This window comes from Chlorocebus sabaeus, chromosome 2 (genome assembly GCF_047675955.1).
Source record: "Chlorocebus sabaeus isolate Y175 chromosome 2, mChlSab1.0.hap1, whole genome shotgun sequence".
NCBI lineage: Eukaryota > Metazoa > Chordata > Mammalia > Primates > Cercopithecidae > Chlorocebus > Chlorocebus sabaeus.
Window position 1 is genome coordinate 99,579,562 of NC_132905.1, and position 19,472 is coordinate 99,599,033.

Below are 19,472 nucleotides of genomic sequence, written 5' to 3' on the forward strand. Positions count from 1 at the left end.
ACAATCTTCTAGGTAGACATAAAAGTTCTCCAAGTCCCCATCCGGCTCAGGAGCCCACCTGGCTTCACCTAGTGGATCCTGCACCGGGGCGGCAAGCGGAGCTGCCTGCCAGTCCCGAGCCACGACTGCACTCCTCAGCCCTTGGGTGGTTGATGGGACCGGGCGCCATGGAGCAGGGGGCAGTACCCATCGGGAGGCTCTGCCTCGCAGGAGCCCATGGGGGGGAGGGGGAGGGGGTAGAGCTCAGACATGGTGCGACGCAGGTCCAGAGGCCTGCCCTGCTGGGAGGCAGCTAAGGCCCGCCCAGGGAGAATTTGAGTGCAGCGCTGGCGGGCCGGCACTGCTGGGGGACCCGGCGCAACCTCCGCAGTTGCTGGTCCGTGTGCTAAGCCCCTCACTACCCTGGGCCGGGGCGCTGGCCGGCCACTCTGTGTGTGCAGGGCCCGCCAAGCCTGCGCCCACCCCTGCTGGAACTCGCACTGGCCCCCAAGTGCCGCATGCAGCCTCGGTTCCCGCCGGTGCCTCTCCCTCCACACCTCCCTGCAAGCAGAGGGAGGAGGCTCTGGCCTCAGCCAGCCCAGAGACGGGCTCCCACGGTGCCCTGGCAGGCTGAAGGGCTCCTCAAGCACTGCCTGAGTGGACGCCGAGGCTGGCCGAGGAGGCGCTGAGAGTGAGGGCTGCTAGCATATTGTCACCTCTCAGTACCCCAGCTTACTCTGCTGCCCATGCAGCCCTGTTACTGAGGCAGTGCCCTTCCCAGTGCTCCCCGTGGTGGTGTCCCCTGTACTGCAAGGCTCCTGCAGTCTAGTTGTTGGGAGTATGAACTCTTCCCAGAACTGTGTGAGCCATAGCTATTGTCCGTACTTTTTCTTTTTATCGGTTCTTCCCCCCGGCCTGCGGTAGTTAACTCACTCACATGTGCCCATTCATGTCCAGGCAGAGACTCTAGGGAATCCACCACAGACCTCTGGAATGTTTCTCTGTGCAGGGCATTCCTTTCTGGTACTCTGCCCTCTAATTCTAGCTTTTGCTCTGCTGTGGGGTCCTGAGTGCAGTGCATCCTGATGAGATGGTGCTGCAGGCCCAGCCCACCGACTTCCAGAGATGTCAGTTGCATCTCTCCCCTTTCCTCTCTGCCTTTGCCTCCCTGAATTCTCAACTCCGTCTCCAACTCCCCTGGCTTTGCCTGGATCCCCCCTTCCTGTGCTGTGGCCCGAGCACTTTCCGCAGGTTGTAGCTGCGGCATTGGTAGGATGCATCCCATTTGCTTCCCTTCTCTGGGGATCGTTGTCCTGTGCTGCCTGCTGCTCCATGCCTGAACACGCTCATTTCATGTCTTTTGTCTGACTTTTAAGTGAGATGGGAGAGTCACCCCAGTCGCACTCTTTCTCTGTCACAGCTGACCATGGTCATCTGTCCAGGCTTTCTTATGTTTCTGTAGTCTTTGGGCATCACTGGACAGAGGCTGGCTGTCTGTAGGAGTCTCTGCGCGGTGTTTACCTGCTGATGCAATCTGCACAGGGAGAACCCTTGGCCTGTGGTCCAGGTGAAGGCCCTTCAGGGTGGAGCTGAGACTGTGGGTTTCCTGGGCCATCCTGTCAGGTATCCTCTCCCTGCGTTCTTACCGTCCCCCATAGATTCAGAGGGATTTGAGAATCAGCTGTGCCCCAGACTTCAATCAGGCTGAGGACTGTGGGTCAAGGTTCAGGGACCCTGCAGCTCTAAGTCTTTATCAGTATCGTGTATGTTCCAGACTCAGTTTAGAATTGAATCACTTTTTATGGAATTCTTTCTCTGGGAAACTGTCTTTGACCTTCCCAATAACTGATTTATGAACATATCTTTTTAATAGATGACTTTGGTTTGATAAAATTTGGTGTCTAAGGTGAAAGATGATTTTGATTTCTGTCTCTCTTTGGAAAGCCTGTGATTTCCAATTTTAATTGTTTTTTCCTTCAACTGTTTACAGGACTGTCTACAAGAGAGAAGCTCCCCACGTGGTTCTGTGTGAGTAGTGCTTTTTATGATGCTGTCACAGGCGATATTTTTAGACTAAACGACTCTTTCTGTGTCAGCAGAGTGGAAGCCGTGTGTCTCTGCCTTCCCCCTGGATCCTGGTTTTATGTCTCATGAGGAACCTCCCTCAGGTCACACTACTGCCGAGAGCATGTAGTGTGAGTGACACGCATTTTCCATTCTTGCTTCTGTGGAACCAAGATTTTCAAAGAGGCCATTTCCTCTTTCTCTGGTAACCTTTCTTCACAGTTAACCTGACCATGTAGACCAGCAGGAGCTGGAGGGCCAGTTGTTAGCACTCTTGGAGCCTACTGCACGCCTTTGTTCTTGTGCCGACAGTGCCCCCTGCCCGATAGTGGCTGTGTGTGCGGAGGCCGTGATGGCACCACAATGCCTGAAGCCACACGGTGCGTGGGTGACATCTGTGGAAAGGACCTGGCACCGGCCAGTGCACAGCAGCACACACCTGTCTCAGACAATGCACTGTGGTCTCAATTCTAGTTTTGTAAAACTACCTCGAGATGACTCCTTTTAAAATTATCCTTAAGATGTCTTTCTTTTTCTAAAGCTTATAAATATCATTTTCAAAACGTTTTCAGCAGGAACTTGCTGTATATTTGCAGTTTTGCGTGGAAAACTAATGTAGTCATGATGGCTGCTGTTGCTGGTGAAGTAGTACCAGTCACCCTGATTTGATAGCTTCCATAGAATCACTCCCTTCATCCTCCCAGTGCCCCTTTGAGATAGGGATTGTTATTCCCTGAGGCTTGGCGAGGTGAAGTAACTCACTCAGGTTATCTTGGTGACAGTGGTAGGGCTGGGATTTGAGCCAAGTCTTCCAACTTCACAATAGTAGAATAAGAAGAGCTGCCTTGTTGATGTGATGATGGTCGGAACTCCCAGTGTGTCTTGCCTTCCTCGTGTGCTTGATGGCAGCCCTGGGCTGCTGTGAGGTCCTGAGCACAGTGCATCCTGAGGAGACAGTGCTGCAGGCCCTGCCCACCGACTTCCAGAGATATCAGCTGCAGCAGGGCAGCGCCCTGGTCAGAGAGATGACATGGGGAGTTGGCAGGGGGAGCCCCTCGGAGAGATGGCTTAGGGGGGTGGGGACCCGTGCATGTAGGTGCTTGGGCTTGCAGGTGACTGGAACCCTGACTAATATCCTAAGAGGAGAGTTCTTACCAACAAATTACTTGAACAAATACTTTGTTTGTTCCTTCATTTGTTTAGCAGATGTTTACAGTGTGCCTGTGATGTCCCAGGCACACTGCCAGAATCCTGACATCCTTGCCGGGGACTCGAAAACATAAATCTAGTCAGTGAGTTCATTCTGTGGCATGTCAGGGACTGACAGTGGCTGTGGAGGAAACAGGAAAGGGCAGGGTGTGGGAGTCCTGGTGCCATGTGAATAGGCCGTCAGGTCAGCCCTGAGACATGGGGCATCTGTGTGAGTCTTGCCAGAGATACAGGTGTGAGCCCCTTGGTGCAGGAGGTAAGTAAGGGGCTGCAGGGCCAAGGGGGTTTTGAGCAGAAGCTTGGGTCTGACGTGCCTGGTGCATCCATGGAGCAGTGAGGAGGCTGCGGGGCAGGAGGTGAGAGTGCGGCTGGGGCACGTCAGGGGCCTCACAGGTCATCCCGAGGCTGCTCTCAGTCCGCATGGCGTTGGGGGCTAAGAGGAGCCTACCAGCAGGGTGGGTGTGGGAGTGGGGAGCCAGCCAGTCTCTTCTCCGTGCTAAGTTACTGTTGTGGCTTTAACTAAAGCTTCTGTAATACCTGCTTCTTAGAGGAATCCAAATCCCTGTTGCCTTGGGGCCAACTTCGTAATCTTACAAATCTGGATCTAATTTTCACCAAAATCTCAAGGGAAGAGCCGCTGGGACTCAGACAGATAAGCAACACCCGTTATGTGCTGTTCCCATTTTCTCTTTGACTTTGGCGTTGTCCATATTCTTCTTCTGAGCCTAACTGTAGGCTCTTCAGACCGAGCCTACAGTTCTGGAAATAAACCAGTGTGCTGAGGTGGGGCAAGCCCGACCTCCTGCAAGCTGTGCCCCGGCAGCCAGGCTGAGAGGCAGAGCAAGCAGTGCAGGTGGAACCATCGCCTGCTAGCACGTGGGTTCTGGAGGCTGCAGCAGGCAGATTCTGGAAATTCCCTGAGGCCTGTGTTCAGTACAGACAGGGAACTTTTATAGGCACCTGTGGCCTCTTCTGCTGGTGGGAAGGGAGGTGCTATGAGCACTGAGCTGGTTGGAACAGAAGGGCTCTCCTCTGGTGGGCTGTGTCGAGTGAGTCCTGCAACTTCCCCCTGTGGGATTCTGGGTTGCGGTGATGAAGCAGCGCAGAGCTCATCTGAGTGGATGTTTCCCAGGGGAGCCAGTAGTTTTGGAAGCACTTGGTTTTTCCATTCCCATGTCTTGGAGAACTCTTCCCCCCTCCTGAGAGAGAGCGATGAACGTAGGCCTCATGGAGAAGCACAGGTGGGCCTTCCCTGGGCTGTGTGTGGTCTGTGCGGACCTCTGAGGGCCACTTCATTTTGCAGGTAGGGACCCATCTCCTGTAGCTGGTTAGTGCCAGAGCCCACTCCTAGCCCCATCGCGGGGCTGTTTTTCTGCTACAGCAAGATCGGGAAATAAGTAGTAGTGAACACTTTGTTGAAGATTTGTATTTACTTTGAGGTCTTTTATTTCTTGTAATACTGAATTGGTTATATGCTTCTTAGAGTTTTTGTTTGTTTGTTTGTTTGTTTTCTTGAGACAGAGTCTCGCTCTGTTGCCCAGGCTGGAGTGCAGTGGTGCCATCTCGGCTCACTTCAAGCTCTGCCTCTCATGTTCACGCCATTGCCATTCTTCTACCTCAGCCTCCTGAGTAGCTGGGACTATAGACACCCGCCACCAGACTGGCTAATTTTTTGTATTTTTGGTAGAGATGGGGTTTCACCGTGTTAGCCAGGATGGTCTCGATCACCAAGAAATTGAGAAAGAAGATGACAGAACTTTGAAAGTTGAAAGGCAAATGGACAAACAGAGCAGATCTGAACCTAGAAAGCTGAGAGGTGCGTGTGAGTGTGTGTGTGGTGTGTGTGTAGTGTGCATGTGTGTGCATGTGTATTTAGCCATGCAGGTCTGTGTGTACACATGCGTGTGCATGTGTGTGCAGGTGAGTGTGTATATAGGTGCGCACACACTGTGTGTGGAAGGTGTGTGCGTGTGTGGTGTGTGTGCATCTGTTGTATGTGTGTGTTGAGGGGACTGGGAAGTGAGTTTCTTGTGTTGCAGACAGTGCCCCCACGTCTTGGGAATGGCGTTACTGTGCGGCTGAACATGGGGAGGCAGTAGAGGTAGTGTTGACATAGGAAAGCTGTGGAAAACCTGTCTGAGAAGGAGTCAGCCTCTCAGCCCTCTCCTACCCAGTCTGGTTCCGCCCTGGAAGGTGACCTGGGAGCCTGCCGTGTGTTGGGGGACTGTCCTAAACGGAAAGCGGGGCACAGGATAGCTTCACCCCAGCCCCTCCTTGTTTGGCCCCAGAACACTGGGAACCTAGGAACAGATGCAGGAGGGAGGGAGAGGAGCCACTGGGTGGGTAAGGAAGCTGGACGCTGGGGTCCTGGAGCGTGGCTCCAAGAAAGGCTTGGAGGGTGATGTCAGGATGAGTGGGTCTGCAGTGGTCAGCCCCATGGCTAGGAGTTTGGAAAGAAATCAACCTAAGTTCATAGAGCACCAAGCAAAGCAGTCGGGAGACCCTGATTCCCTGTGAGAAACAGAAACATTGTGCAAGAATGGAGCTGCAGCATCAGGTGTAGGTACCAGGTGCACAGCTGGCGAGGGGAGTCCTGGAGAGTGGGGAGGAGGGCGAGGTAGAGGATCAGGAGAGTTGGTGCTCATCTTTTGTAGCAGGAAGCTAACAGCTGATACATAAAATTGTAAGATCACGAATAGCAAATGCAAACTCAGTGATTAAAAATATGGAGATAAAGAAATGCCACAGGAGGCTAAGAACTCACAGAAAGATTGTGATGTGGGAGACAAGGGAGGGGCAGGGCCACTGCTTTTCATAAGCTTTATCAAATTATTTGCTTTTAAAAACTGTATATTTATAGTTTTATTAAAAATAAAAAATTTTAAAGGTTATATGGGCAAATACTGTTTTGTAAAAAGTTGTTGAACCTCAGGCCCTGAGCTCCCTTGCTTGCCCTGCTCCTGCCAGGTCAGACTTCCACTGCCCTTGCCCTCTGGTCCTCTCCACTGCACAGGCCCAGCCTCTGGCTTGGTGAATCTGAGGCAGAGCTTTCTACTCAGGTTGCTTTAGCTCTGCAGCGTTAGGCCTGGTGAGCGCCTCTTGCCCAGTGCTCCAGGGGCTGTGGGGAAATTTCAGTCCAGACTGTCTGCGTCAGGCATTCAGGGCACACTTCCGTGCCCTGCTTTTTAACTGAATGGTATTCTGCAAAGTGTTCGACCTTACCTAGTTTGAAAACATTATTTTTAGAAGGTTGCATGGTTTCCCATGTATGGATCTAGGTGTCATTTATTGGATTATTCCCTTTTTGTTTATTTTTTTCTGATTTCCACTACTATCCATAATACAAGGTAAACATCCTTGTGCATAAATCCACAGCAGCTTCCTCTCTTTTGTAGGCAGTGTTCACACCTACAGAATTCCTGGGTCAGAGGACATGGACTTTTAAAAGAGGCATAATGTGTAATTGCCAGGCTGATCTCAAAAGTGCAAGTTTGTACTGGAACAAGCTGTACCAGAGCACCTGTGCTGTTGTATCCTGACACACCAGGTGCTGCATACGTCTCCATCTCAAAATGCAGAAGCGAACTGAACACACATGGCTTTAGCTCGTTAACAATAATGTCGTTTTCCCCGTACTCATAAGCACTCTTGCGTTATTGAAGATACTCTGCTTTTACGTTTGTGGGAGGAATTTTCCCCAGTTGAGTCGTGCACCTTTTCGTCTCATCTGTAGCATTTTGGGTGGCTCTCTCAGTATTTTCCCTTGTGATGTCATCTTCTATTGTGTTTACATTTAGAAAATCCTTTTCTTGGGATTTAGTTCGGTGTATGTTCTTAGATCTAAGTTAGTTTTCTTATATTAGAAACACCATTTATTAAATACTTCATTTTTCTAATGATTCATGCTGCAACTTCTGTTATGTATGTGTACCACATATGAAAATATTGTGTATTTTAGTGTCTGTTTCTGAATTCTCTAATTGACCTCTTTGTTCTAGTGCTGGTACACTATTTTAATTATTTTAGTTTCATGGTATATTTCCATATCTGATAAAGGTAACCAATATTTCAAAAAACATTTTGGTTGTTCTTGGCTACCTACTTTCTAAATGAACTTTAGAATGATTTTCAAGTTTAAAAAGTTAATCGTATTGAGGTTTCTTTTCAAATGGATCAGATCTGTAATTTAAATTATAAACAGCTGATATTTTAACAATATTTAAATACTTTCCTATATAGAAAAGGAATTCCTCTTTCCATTTATTCTGTTATTAGCCTTCAGTTACATTTCATAGCTTTCTTGCTATAGGTTTTATCTTTCAAATTCTTTTCCAACTAATTTGTGTTATTTGGTTATTGTAATTGGGACTTTTCCCATTGCATTTATCAAATATTTAACATTATATAGGAAAACTATCAGTTTTTATATATTTGAATGTGGTCATGTGTTAAAATGGTTTTATTTGCAAGAGGGTTTTCGGGTAAAATTTGACTTATTTTTACCTTGACCCAAATGCATTCACCATGAAGTTTGCTTGCCGTAGCTATCTGGTAAATATTCTTCATTAAGCTACAGAAGTTTTCTTTTATTCCTATTTATTAAGTTATGTGTTTTTTAAAATCGAAAATGAAAGCTGCATTTCACTAAATGTGTTCATTGCTACTATTTAGGCAGTCATGTGATTCCTGCTTTTGTCTCTCAGTGGAGTGAATTCTGTTCCTGACATTCCAAGTGTGATTCTTGGAATAAATATTGTTAAGCCATAGCTCTTCCAATTATAATATGCTCCCAGTATCTTACTGGGACTAGAATAAGGGTTAATAATAGGGTTAGGGCTAGAGTTAAGGCTAGCATAAGGGTTGGGGTTACTGTTAGTGTTCAAGTTATTATAAAGGTTAGGATTAGGGTTAGTGTTAGGGTTATCGTGAGGGTTATGGCTAGGGTGATATTGCTCTATAAGGTTCTTTTTTTTCTAATTTTTATATGATTTTGGTAATATATAGCTTGCTTTCATAACATGATTTGAGAATCTTCCCATGTTTTTCTATCTTTTATTTAAATAACAAATTTTCCTGTCCTCTGTTTAGAAATGCAAATGTTATCAGCCTTTGATAGAATTCTACCTTTGATAGAATTCATCTATCAAAGCCGCTAAGCCTGGAGTCTATTTTGGAGACTGATTTTTTAGTGTCTATATAATTTCTTCCATGGTTATTGATTTTATACACATTTTCTTATATACCAATGGTTTTTTCTTAGGAAATAGTCAATTTTAAGCAAGTTTTTAGGTATATAGGTAAAAATGTATATATGTTATATATATACACACATGTATGTATGTAATATATATGTTGTGTTCTTGTCATTTTCAGTCTTTTAAAATTTTTAATTTAATTTAATTTTTAGTTTTTTTTTTTTTTTTTAGAAACAGAGCCACACTCTGTTGGATGTTGATCTCAGCTCACCGCAGCCTTGAACTACTGGGCTCAAGTGATCCTTCCACCTCAGTCTCCCAAGTAGCTGGGACTACAAGCATGTGCCAACACATCTAGCTAATTTAAAAAATTTTTTTAGGGACTGGGGTCTTGCTTAGATACTCAAGCTGGTCTCAAACTTCTTGGCCTCAAGCGATCTTCCTGCCATGGCCTCCCAAAGTGCTAGGATTACGGGTGTAGGCCACCATGCCGGGCCTAGTTTTTCAGTCATTTTATCTGTTACTGTGTTCCCTTTATTTCAAATACTTATTTCAGCATCTTAGTCACATTTGTCTAATTTTTTCTCCAAAATAGCTTTCAGTTATATTGATCATTTATAATTTTACTATTAATTTCTCATTTTAGCGTACATTATAATTATAATTCTCTTTTTCTTCAAATTAATGCTATTGTTTTAATAGTTTCCTGAGTGCTTCTTTGAACATTTTCATTTATTTTCCAGCTAATGCATTTGACTCTCAATCTTCTTCTAAGACACTTTTAACTCTGTTCTACTGGCTTTATATGTACTGACCTGTTGTCGCTCATGTTTTTATTCTTTAATTTAAAAGATTAATTTCTTGGTAGTCCTGTCTAGGAGGACTATTCTTTTGTTGTTAGGTTTCTACTTTTTAAGTATCATGTTTGCCCTGTGTTGGTCAGAGAGGAACTGGGCCCTTTGTGATTGTGGGTGTTTTGTAGGAGATGGCTGTGGGGCTTGGGGATGGAAGAGTGGCGCCCACTGTGGGCATGTCACAGGCTGTCACAGAGCAACAGGGTGCAGTGTGAGCAGTGGAGAAGGTGCCCAGAGGGACCCCATGGGGTTGTATGCTGCCTGTGGTCCTGGGAGATGGAGTGATCGCATTGGAAGAAAAACAGTCTGGCGTTTGCGGGGAGCAGACAGGTTTGTGTGAGACCCGTACGAGATGTGCCATGGAGGCTTTTGGAATCCCAGGTCACAGCTGAGGTGACGGTGTGGGGCATACAGAGAGCCATGTGCCAAGAGGAAGAGGTGAACCCAGGGGAAAGGGTAAGCCGCGGAAACACAGAACTTCCCAGACCCACCAGCTTTATTTCATAAGGTCAGATACTCTTGTTGACATCAGGATGGGAGGGCTGGGCTCTGTGAGGCCCTCCCTGACCTGGGCTCCGGGTGGCCTGCCACTCTTGGTGTGTGGTTTCTGTCTCTTGCTATGTTGTCATGACTGCAGAGTTGGAAGGAACCCAGGTGCACCTCGTGTGTTCTAGCTTGTGGATGCAACAGGGGGCAACTTCATTTTAAGAATTGGAGGCCCAAGTTATGCTGACTTGTATCATGGTATCTGAGACCAGGTGTGTCTAACATGTGCCAGGCGACCCTCTCTTCAGAGGAGCTGGACAATGCATTCTCCTGCTGGGCAGCCTTGGGCCAGCCAAAGCTCTGTCTTCACAGACAAGGAGAGGAGAGGACAGGGGAAGAGCTTCTGCCTCCATAGGCAAGGATGAGGACATAGGAGGCACTGAATAGTGGCCAGGAGAGGAGTGAGTGAGGACCTGGGGCCACCCACGCTTCAGAGTGAGGCACACTTGCAAGAGTGTTGGCGTTGTGTGACGGCAGACATAGCGCCCACACGGTGTTGTGTCAGCATCACTGGATCAGTCCATTTTCATACTGCTATGAAGATATACCCTAGACTGGGTCATTTATAAAGAAAAAGAGGTTTAGTGGACTCAGTTCCGCATGGCTCGGGAGGCCTCACAATCATGGCCAAAGGGGAAGGAGGATCAAAGGTGCATCTTACATGGTGGCAGGCAAGAGAGCATGTGCAAGGGAACTGCGTTTTTATAAAACCATCATTTCTCGTGAGACTCACTCACTGCCATGAGAATAGCGTGAGAAAAACCCACCCCCATGATTCAATCACCTCCCACCGGGTCCCGCCCACAACATGTGGGGATTATGGGACCTACAGTTCAAGATGAGATTTGGGTGCAGACACAGCCAAGCCATATCAATTGCAAAGCCCACCGGGCATCCTTATTCTAAGAGGAGCACAGGCTGGAGGGTGAGTTCTGGGCCTGCTGAATCTCCTGGATTCTAGCCAGCACAAACCCTGGCATTCATGGGCGCTGCTGCGGTGACACAGCAGGGCTCTTTCAGCCCTCCCAGCCAAGACCCAGGGCCTGCGGGGATGGGCGGCACTATTTCACTGTGGAAATGTGGGCGCCAGAACTAGGAGGGCCAGGGAAGACCTGGAGGTCTTGGCCGGCTGGGGCAGGGCATTTGCACATGCTCTCAGTCACAGAGGCTGAGGTCTTGCCCTTACTCCGCTCCTCGCCAGCCAGCAGAAGCTCTGCAGCCTCAGCGAATCTCAGGTTCTTTATTTGGAAATGGTGTAGCATACCTCTCGAGGGAGGACAGACTGCCATGGGCCCAGCGGAGGTCTCATGGCACTGGTGCCCTTCTTTCCTTCCTCCTCTAAGTTTTCTCCTTGGCTAGGTAGCGTTCCTTCTGGACCTTCTCCGCTTTGCTTTTTTCCCTCTCACAGGGATTTGGAGAGTGCTGCCCTCCCGGAGGTTGAGATCAGATTGCAGCCTGGCATGGAGGGATGATCATTTTTCGTGATGACTCATCCCTCCTCCGTGCCGTGCTGCCAGGCTGTCTGGCGACCCTGCGTGCAGAGACAGTGATGGATCTGGAGAGCCGTTGTTGCTGGTCCGTGGTGGCCGGGGATGGCATGTCAGATGGAGAAGAATTTCCTCTGTGTGCACATTTAGACAGGTGGGAGTCAGCATTTCTGTGTGCTTTTATTTTACAAAGGCACCATCCGTTCATTGGAGATACAGCCTGTCTACACTTGCTCGTCAGCGTGCATGGTGAGCCGCGTCCATCCCAGTCTCCTGCTCCTCCCAGGCCTCCGTCGTCTTCCTCTGGATCTGCGGTGACACTTGACAGCTTACTTCATTCTGTGTAGCGTTCATGCCTTTGTGCCGTAGGCCCTGTGCGAATTGTGTCACAGAGGCCACCCCTGTCTTTGGCGATGAAGGGCAGTCAGTGATAGAGCTAGGTTGAGGCTTTCGGTGTGGGTGTGAGCTTTACTCCAAGTGCTCTGGCCATTTTGCTTTTCTGAGGTACAGGCTGAGCTACAGCCCTACAGCTTTGCTCCCTTGGTAGCGAGTAAATGGTTTTGACTTTACCCACCTGTTTCCCAGCCTCTGCCTTCACAGCAAACCCAAGATGGGACTCCTCCGAACACGGCTGCATCCACGTGTACCTTCTTTGCTGAGCTTGTGCCTCTGGCCACATCCAGCAGTGCTGGTTGCAGTTGGGGGCAGCTGTTGTTAGGAGCACAGCAGTGAGCTGTTGTCATCGTTCCCTTGTGTTAAGCTGGCAGAGTCTGAGCACAAGTCCTGGGAAGAGAAGTGTCCGGTATGGACCCAGCTGGGCTGGTGGAGCAGGACTAGCCTGAGAATCTAGAGACTGTGTTCTGCTTCCATCCCCGCTCCCAGATCACCACGTGACCTCGGCTGGGTTCCTTCCCTCTCTGTGCTGCTTTTCCATCTGTGAGACTGGGTTTCCTGACCTGTTCCTGCCCTGACCCTTGGGGGAAGGTTGCTTCAGCTTTTACAAAGAGGGCAAGAATCACCAATGTCTTTCTAGGAACAAACATATGACCTGTGAGAAGATGGTTTCCTTAATCATTACTATGTTTGCTGCAAAGGTTCCTCACTTAATTCCTGTAATTCTCCAAAACCTTGGAGAATTAACCCTTTTTATCAGTAAAGAAACAGAAACTAAAGATGAGTCAGCATTGGAGCAGAGGTCCAGCCCATGGTTCCCCCTTTTCAGAACCTTCTCTCCTTCACTTTATTACTATTAGATTGTAAGAAGTTCAGATCTCAAGTACTCATGGTCAAATTACCACCCAGAGTCACGGATATTTTACTCCTTCACCAGCATTTAATGAGAGTGCCTGTGTGAGCACCCCTCAGTCACGCTGCATCACCAGGAAGCACTTTTTCTTTGTTCCAGCTCGAGAAGGGAGGAAAGCACAGCAGATGAGAGCTGAAAGATGGCATTGGACTTGGCACAGGGATGGTCGAGAGGTCCTGAGTCACTTTGAGAAGGTGCAGAGGAAGCCAGATTGCGCCAGCTTGAGGAGTGAGGGAGAGGGAGGGGTGGAGATGGCTGTGTGAAATGTTTGACTCTGAAAACTTGGGGCCTAGAAGGGAGGTGTTTGGGTTGCATCTTTAGTATTAGCTACTTGGTTATGTTTAAAGCCTGAAAATGAGTTAGTAGAGAAACTTTGAAAATTAAGAGACAGAGAGCACGTGGGTGCTGCTAGACATTGGTCCCTGAGGAGTCAAGAGAGTTATTTGGAGGGTGGAGAGGTGCTGTTTCCTGGCCATAGGGGTGTCCTCTCATCACCACAGCACCATTTTACAAAACCCATCTTAATGCTACACCCCAGCATTTCCAGTCCCCTCGGTAATGTCTTTTATATTGTTTTCCCTGCAGCACAGGATGTGGTCTGGGATCAGGTGTTGGCACCTACTTGGGTGTCTGTCATCTCTGTCAATCAGGAACATTTTCCACAGCCTTTCTGTCACTTTCATGACATTGACGTTTTGAAGAATAGTCTCTTTTAATAAGTAGACGTTTCCTCCTTTGGGGCGTGTCTGGGGACTCCTGTGATAGGATTCAGTGGTGCATGCTTGGCTGGTGCCTGCCTCCATGGGATTGTGCTTCCTCAGGGCCTCACCTCGCCAGGTGCGGAGCAACCCTCTGCCCCACCTTGGGGTGTGAGGTTGCTGACTCACTACAGAGCTGTTTGGCTTCTCCCGACTTTAGTTACTACTCATGACTAATAAACCATCTGCAGGAAGCCCCTGCAAGACCATGCGGAAATCCTACATCTCGTGACATTTCCCCTGGACTTAGCCATAGTTGGTTTCTGCCTAGACCCGTCTTTACTGTGATGGCTGTAAGTGGCGCTTGTGCAGCTCCCGTGCGGACTTAGCTATCTGCTGGGAGCAGGCCCCTCCCTTCTTCCCCATTTGCTTATCTGTTCATCTCTTACCAACTTCTTGTCCTGGACTCCTGTGTCTTAATTCACCGCTGTCCTAGTGTCTCATTCATCACTGTCCTTGAGGATTTTGTGCTCAAATTCTCTAGATTTGATCAGTGGGAGCCCACCAGACCAGTTCCCGGTTCCTTCCCTCTTTAGTTCCCAGCTTCCTTTCTCTTCCTGCTACCATCTGCCTCATTTAAAGAAACAGTTTCCTAACTTTTCCATATAATGTTTCAGGTCCATCTTGTACCTAACCTACCCAGCCCTGGAGTCCACCAGATAGATGTTTGAAGGGCTCTAGTTTTTGTAGTGTGAAAATGTTACCAAGGAATGATATCTGGGTACGAGATAGGCTTATTGCTGTCAGGTGTCTTTGCTTCTAACACTGTTAGGGGTCCGAGCTGGGAAGTACGTGCATGTACACATACACACCTCTGTGTAAATATACATGCATGTAAGTGTGTGTGTGTGTGTATATATATATGCACATATACATGCATATATCTGCGTGTATAAAACAGACGAGTCCCACAATGTCCTTTCTCTTCCTGTTATCCCCACGCCTTGTACATGACAGTGATGTTCCAAGGTGGTCTCTCACCAGCTCCTGGAGCTGCACATCTCTTCCCAGTTCTGTGTTTAGTGACATTATGGCAGTAGGTTGGCAATCTCCCACAGTGGGAGGGTTTGCACATGGAAGGAAACTGGCAAACACTGCAGGCCGGGTCCTCCCTCCCACCCCAGGAGCTGTTTGTTAAACGTTTGCTGGCATACCTCTAGGCAAACACATTTTTACAATTAGCCCTCCATATGTATGTTTTCTGTTTCTCTTCTTTCTCACCTAAAATGTACATAATGTATCTTGCTACATATGTTCTCTTTTTACTATTTTTATTGTAAATGAATATAACATTACATTTGCTATTTTAGCTGTTTTTAAGTGTATAATTCAGTGGCATTAATTACATTCACAGTGCCATGCCACCATCTACATCTCCCTTTTTGTACTTTGTGTTTTCTATTAAACAGCATCCCTGGAGTCACCCCGTACTCCAGGGCGGAGTGATCGTCCTCATTCTTCCTTTTGCTTCCTCTGCTGCCCAGTGCTGCATCCTCGTTTGGGTTTCGTGATGGTGGGATGATGACGTAGTTTATGATATTTTGCAGTTACACACAGTGCAGTGGTGAATAGCCTTTTGCATTTGTGTTTGTGTGACTGTATCTCCTGGAAAGGCCTTAGCGGTGTGATAGTTGGGTTCAGTGGCAGTGCTCAGTGCTCCTACTTCAGTTAGACAGTTACAAATCCCCTTCAAGGGGTGGCCACCGCCCTCACCACCCACAGCCACACCATGGGGTCTGTTCTTCAGCTCATGAATTTTTGCCAAAGTGATGCCTGAACAGTGTAGCTCAGTGTAGTTTTAATTTGCATTTCTCTTCTTGTGAGTGAAGTAGAACATCTTTTCATATGTTTAAGGACATTTTTATGTCTCTTTTCATGTATTTTATGCATTTTTCTACACAGTTTTTGGTCTTTTTTGTCCCCTCAGTTTAAACATTTATTTATTTATTGGTATCTTAGGGATATTATTTATTTTACTGTGGAATACATTGCAAATATTTTCTTCCATTTAGTATTTCTGTCAAATTTTTTCATGTCATTTTGCTGTGCCAAGGATTTTTTAATTTTTATAGTCAAATTTATCTGTCTTTTATCTAGATTTTTAATTCACAATTAGAAGGCCTTTTCTACACCCAGATTAAGGAGGAAATCACTCATGTTTTATTCTAGTACTTGTGTAGTTTAATTTTTTATTAGTTTATTTTCATGAATTTTTCAATTGTTGATTTTTTTCTATGGGATGTTTTTCTGCTTCATTAATTTATGTTTTTATTTCTTCCTTTTGTTTTTTTCCAATTCATGTTTCTGTTCTTTTTCAAATTTATGTTGGATGTTTGCTCATTGATATTCAGCTTTTTAAAAATGTAGATAAGCATTTAAAATTGTACATTTCCCTCAAAGTATATTGCAGTGCATAGATTTAGATATATAGTACTTTTATTATCCTTAACTTATAAATGTTATCTTGTTTCTACTGTGACTCCTTTTTTGGCTTATGAGTTACTTAGAAGTATTTCTCAATTCCAAATACACAGAGCTTTAAAATCCATGTAAAAATATACGTTTATATATAAATAATTTTAAGTGTTTTAGTTTCTAAGTTCACTGCATTGTGGACCAGGTGATCTTTGTGTTTGTAGTCAAAGGGCAGGTCACATATGGTCACGTATCATAAATGGCCTGTGTATCTGAGAGTGGAATCTATTCTACAATTTTGAATATACGCTTTCTGTATATGGCCATTAAGTGAAGCTTAATAATCTTGTCTTCTCTGTCCTCATAGATATTTTTCTTTGTGGCACCCTCCTGTAATCTCAGCATTTTGGGAGGCTGAAGGTGAGCGGGTTGCTTGAGGCCAGGAGTTCGAGACAAACCTAGGCAACATAGCAACCCTGTCTCTCCAAAAATTAAAAAAAAAAAAAAAAAAAAAAATTAGCTGAGCATCGTGGTGTGCACCTGTAGTCCTAGCTACTCAAGAGCTCAAGAAGATCCTTGAGCCCAGGAGGTCGAGGCTGTAGTGAGCTATGATCGTACCACTGCATGACAGCCTGGGTGACAGAGCAAGACCCCGTCTCCAAAAAATAAAAGAAAAGAAAAATGTTTCTCCAACTGATACATCAGCCACTATGACAGTTGTGTTCACATATGCTGGTATGATTGGATTAATTGATTTGCCTATTTTCTTATATTTCTGTTCATTTTTGCTCTTAGGTCTATGTAAGTTTAGAATTGTTGTAGTATCTTGCTGATAAATTGAACTTTTTAATCTTTATGTAAGGTAGTCTATCTCTGCTAGTGCTTCTTGTTTTAAAGCAAACTTTGTCTGATGTATTTGCCTAGTATATATTTTTCTTTCCCCTTTTCTCAGTATCTCTGTATCTGAGTTATGTTTTAGTGAATCTTTTAAAATGGGATGTAATGGATTTTTGTTTTATCCTTCCTGACAGTCTTTGCCTTTTAAAGACTAGAACATTTACTTTACTTTCATTTATTTTAATTACTTGTAATTTGGACTGCATTCTACCACTTTATTTTGGACTTTCTATTTAGCTCAACTGTCTTATTTTTTCTTTCTTCCCTTCTTTTGCTTTACAGATGACTGTTTTACTCATCAGTTTTCTCCTTCACTGTATAATTTCGATTTCTCTTATTTTTTGTGTCTGTCTTATATGTAGGCTTAATTTATCAAGGTCCAGAATTAGTCAGTACTCTGTCCACATTCCAGAGAATGCAGGAGTCTCACAGCGTTCACCTCTGATGATTCTCTCCTGACTTGAATGGCATTTTCATTCTCAACTGTTGTATTTTTAATATTGTGCAGCTTTCTCTAACATTTTATACGTTGGTGCCTGTTTAGATTTACTCATATCTCACAACATTCATTACTGTTTGTTGCCACCTGTACCACAGATAATGCCTCTTCTAAAATGCATCGTGGTGAGAATGTGGTGAAAAAACTATTTTTAACTGAAACCTTCTACCTTCTTTTTTTCAAAACCTGTATTTTATTTTTAATTTTTAATAAGTAAAATATATTTTACTTATTAAGTCATTCTTAAATTGTTTTACCCAAGACTTCTTTCCAAAATTAAATTTTCATAGAAAAATATTGGCATGTGGCATAGAAAAAGCTTGGACTACAAGTTTAGGAGTAGTGATGAGTCTTTGTTCAACATATATATAATATTATCATAATGAAAATGGTTATGATAAGAATAGTTCAAGTACCCAGTAAAAAATTGATGCTGAAAAACCAAGAAAACTTTTAAATTGTGTCCTGGAAATCTAAGGTATTGACTTATTTGTTGTATCTTTGCCAGTACAGTTTTTTTTATTTTGGTGATTAAAGTCAGTGGCTCGTTTCTTTTGCCGTGGTTGTTTAAATTAGGCCTGCTAACCTACCCAAATCTGCTGGTGTTTCTATTTGTGACCCACCAGAAATTACTTCAGATTTTCAGCAGCATTTAAAAAATAGTCCTTGTTGACATAGCTAGAAAATAGCTAGAAAATATTCATGAGTTTTAAATTTAGCATGACACCTTGTATCTTCTCACAGCCACATAAAGACTTAAATGGTAATTGCCTGTGTATCCCACATTAGAGTTTAGTAGAGAGTTTGAAAATCTAGTAATAGAGAAACTAATACTAACTCCTGCTCCTCTGGGTTGAAGTTCTGGGTGGAAGATTATTTTCTTAGAGTACGGAAGAGATTGTATTCTACTGTCTTTGGCTTCCATTGCTGTTGAGAAGCCATCTTTCAATTTAAATAATACTCAGTTCAAGGAATTTCTTTTAAAATTCTGGTTACTTTTAAGATCTGTATGTCTTTGGTGTTTTACAATTTTACTATGGTGCATTTAAGTGTAGATTTCTTGTATTTATCTTGCTTGGGATTGTTCTTGGTATCTTGTTTAACATCAAGTATATTGAGATATAATTTACATAGTATAAAATTCACCCTTTTAAGGATACAGTTTTATGAGTTTCGACAAATATATGCAGATGTTAGCTGTCAACACAATCATGTTATATATAGAATATTTTCACCAGCTCAGAGTTCCCTCCTGACCCTTCCCCTGAAGCCCCTGACAATCGCTGATCTGTTTAACTGCAGCTCTGCCTTTCTCAGAATGTGGAATCATACGGTATGTGACGTTCTGATTCTGCTTTATCCCTTGCCCATGATACTTTTGAGATGCATTCATACTGTTGCCGAGTAATTTTTGATAAATATGCCACAATTTATACATCCATTCACCTATCGATAGAAAGTTGGAGATTTACAGTTTTAGAGATTATGAATAAATCTGCTATAAACTTTCTCGTACCGGTCTTTATGTGGATGTATGTTTTCGTTTTTCATAGGTAAATACATAGGAGTGGGCTTTTCTAGATCATATGGTAAGTGTGTGTTTAATTTTGTAAGAAACTCCCAACGAACGCGTTGTCCCAAGTTGCTGCACCAGTCAGTGTGCATTCCCACAAGCAGTGCATGAGAGTTCCTGTTGCTTGTGAAATAAATGGTCAGCATTCGGTGTTGTCAGCTTTTAAACTTTTCTCCTTTCTAGTGGGCATGTAGTGGTATCACATTATAGTTTTAATTTGCATTTTCCTGGTGACATGTGATACGGAACCTCCCTCCCATGCTTGTTTGCCATCTGTATGTCTTCTGTGGTGAAGTGTCTGTTCATACATTTTGCCCGTTAAAATTAAAACATTGTGTACTGTTTGTTTTCTTATTGTTGATTTGTGAGGGTTTATTATATACTATGAATACCAGCCATTTATCAGATATGTATTTTCCAAATGTTTTATCCTAAAGTGTGCCCTGAATTTTTACTTTCTTGATGTCTTTAAAGAAACAGAAGTGTTTGATCTTAGTAAAGTACAGTTTGTCAATTTTTGTCTTTTATGGTTTGTATTCCCTGTGTCCTAAGAATTCTGCACATTCCCAAGGTCACAAAGATTATCTCCTGTTTTCTCCTAGAAATTATATAGTTTTAGGTCTTTTAATTAGGTCTCTGATCTATTCCCCACCCCCCATCATTTTGAGCCAGTTTAAAAATATATAGTGC

The 19,472-nt window shown here is 44.8% G+C and overlaps 1 protein-coding gene across 23 annotated transcripts in view; it reads left to right on the top strand.

Annotated features, from left to right (window-relative positions):
- The window catches only part of PCBP3 (poly(rC) binding protein 3), a 284,849-nt gene that overhangs the window by 93,903 nt on the left and 171,474 nt on the right, over window positions 1–19,472 (top strand). For 2 of the 23 annotated variants that reach the window (XM_037984953.2, XM_007970531.3), the window contains one exon: window positions 1,970–2,007. The exons of 16 other annotated variants lie outside the window; for them this stretch is intronic. The gene's annotated coding sequence lies outside the window, so the exon portion shown is untranslated. Of the gene's footprint in view, window positions 1–1,969; window positions 2,008–11,379; window positions 11,489–18,762; window positions 18,799–19,472 lie in introns of those variants that run through there. 5 more of the 23 variants (XM_073011254.1, XM_073011263.1, XM_073011260.1 and 2 more) reach the window with 4 other exon arrangements.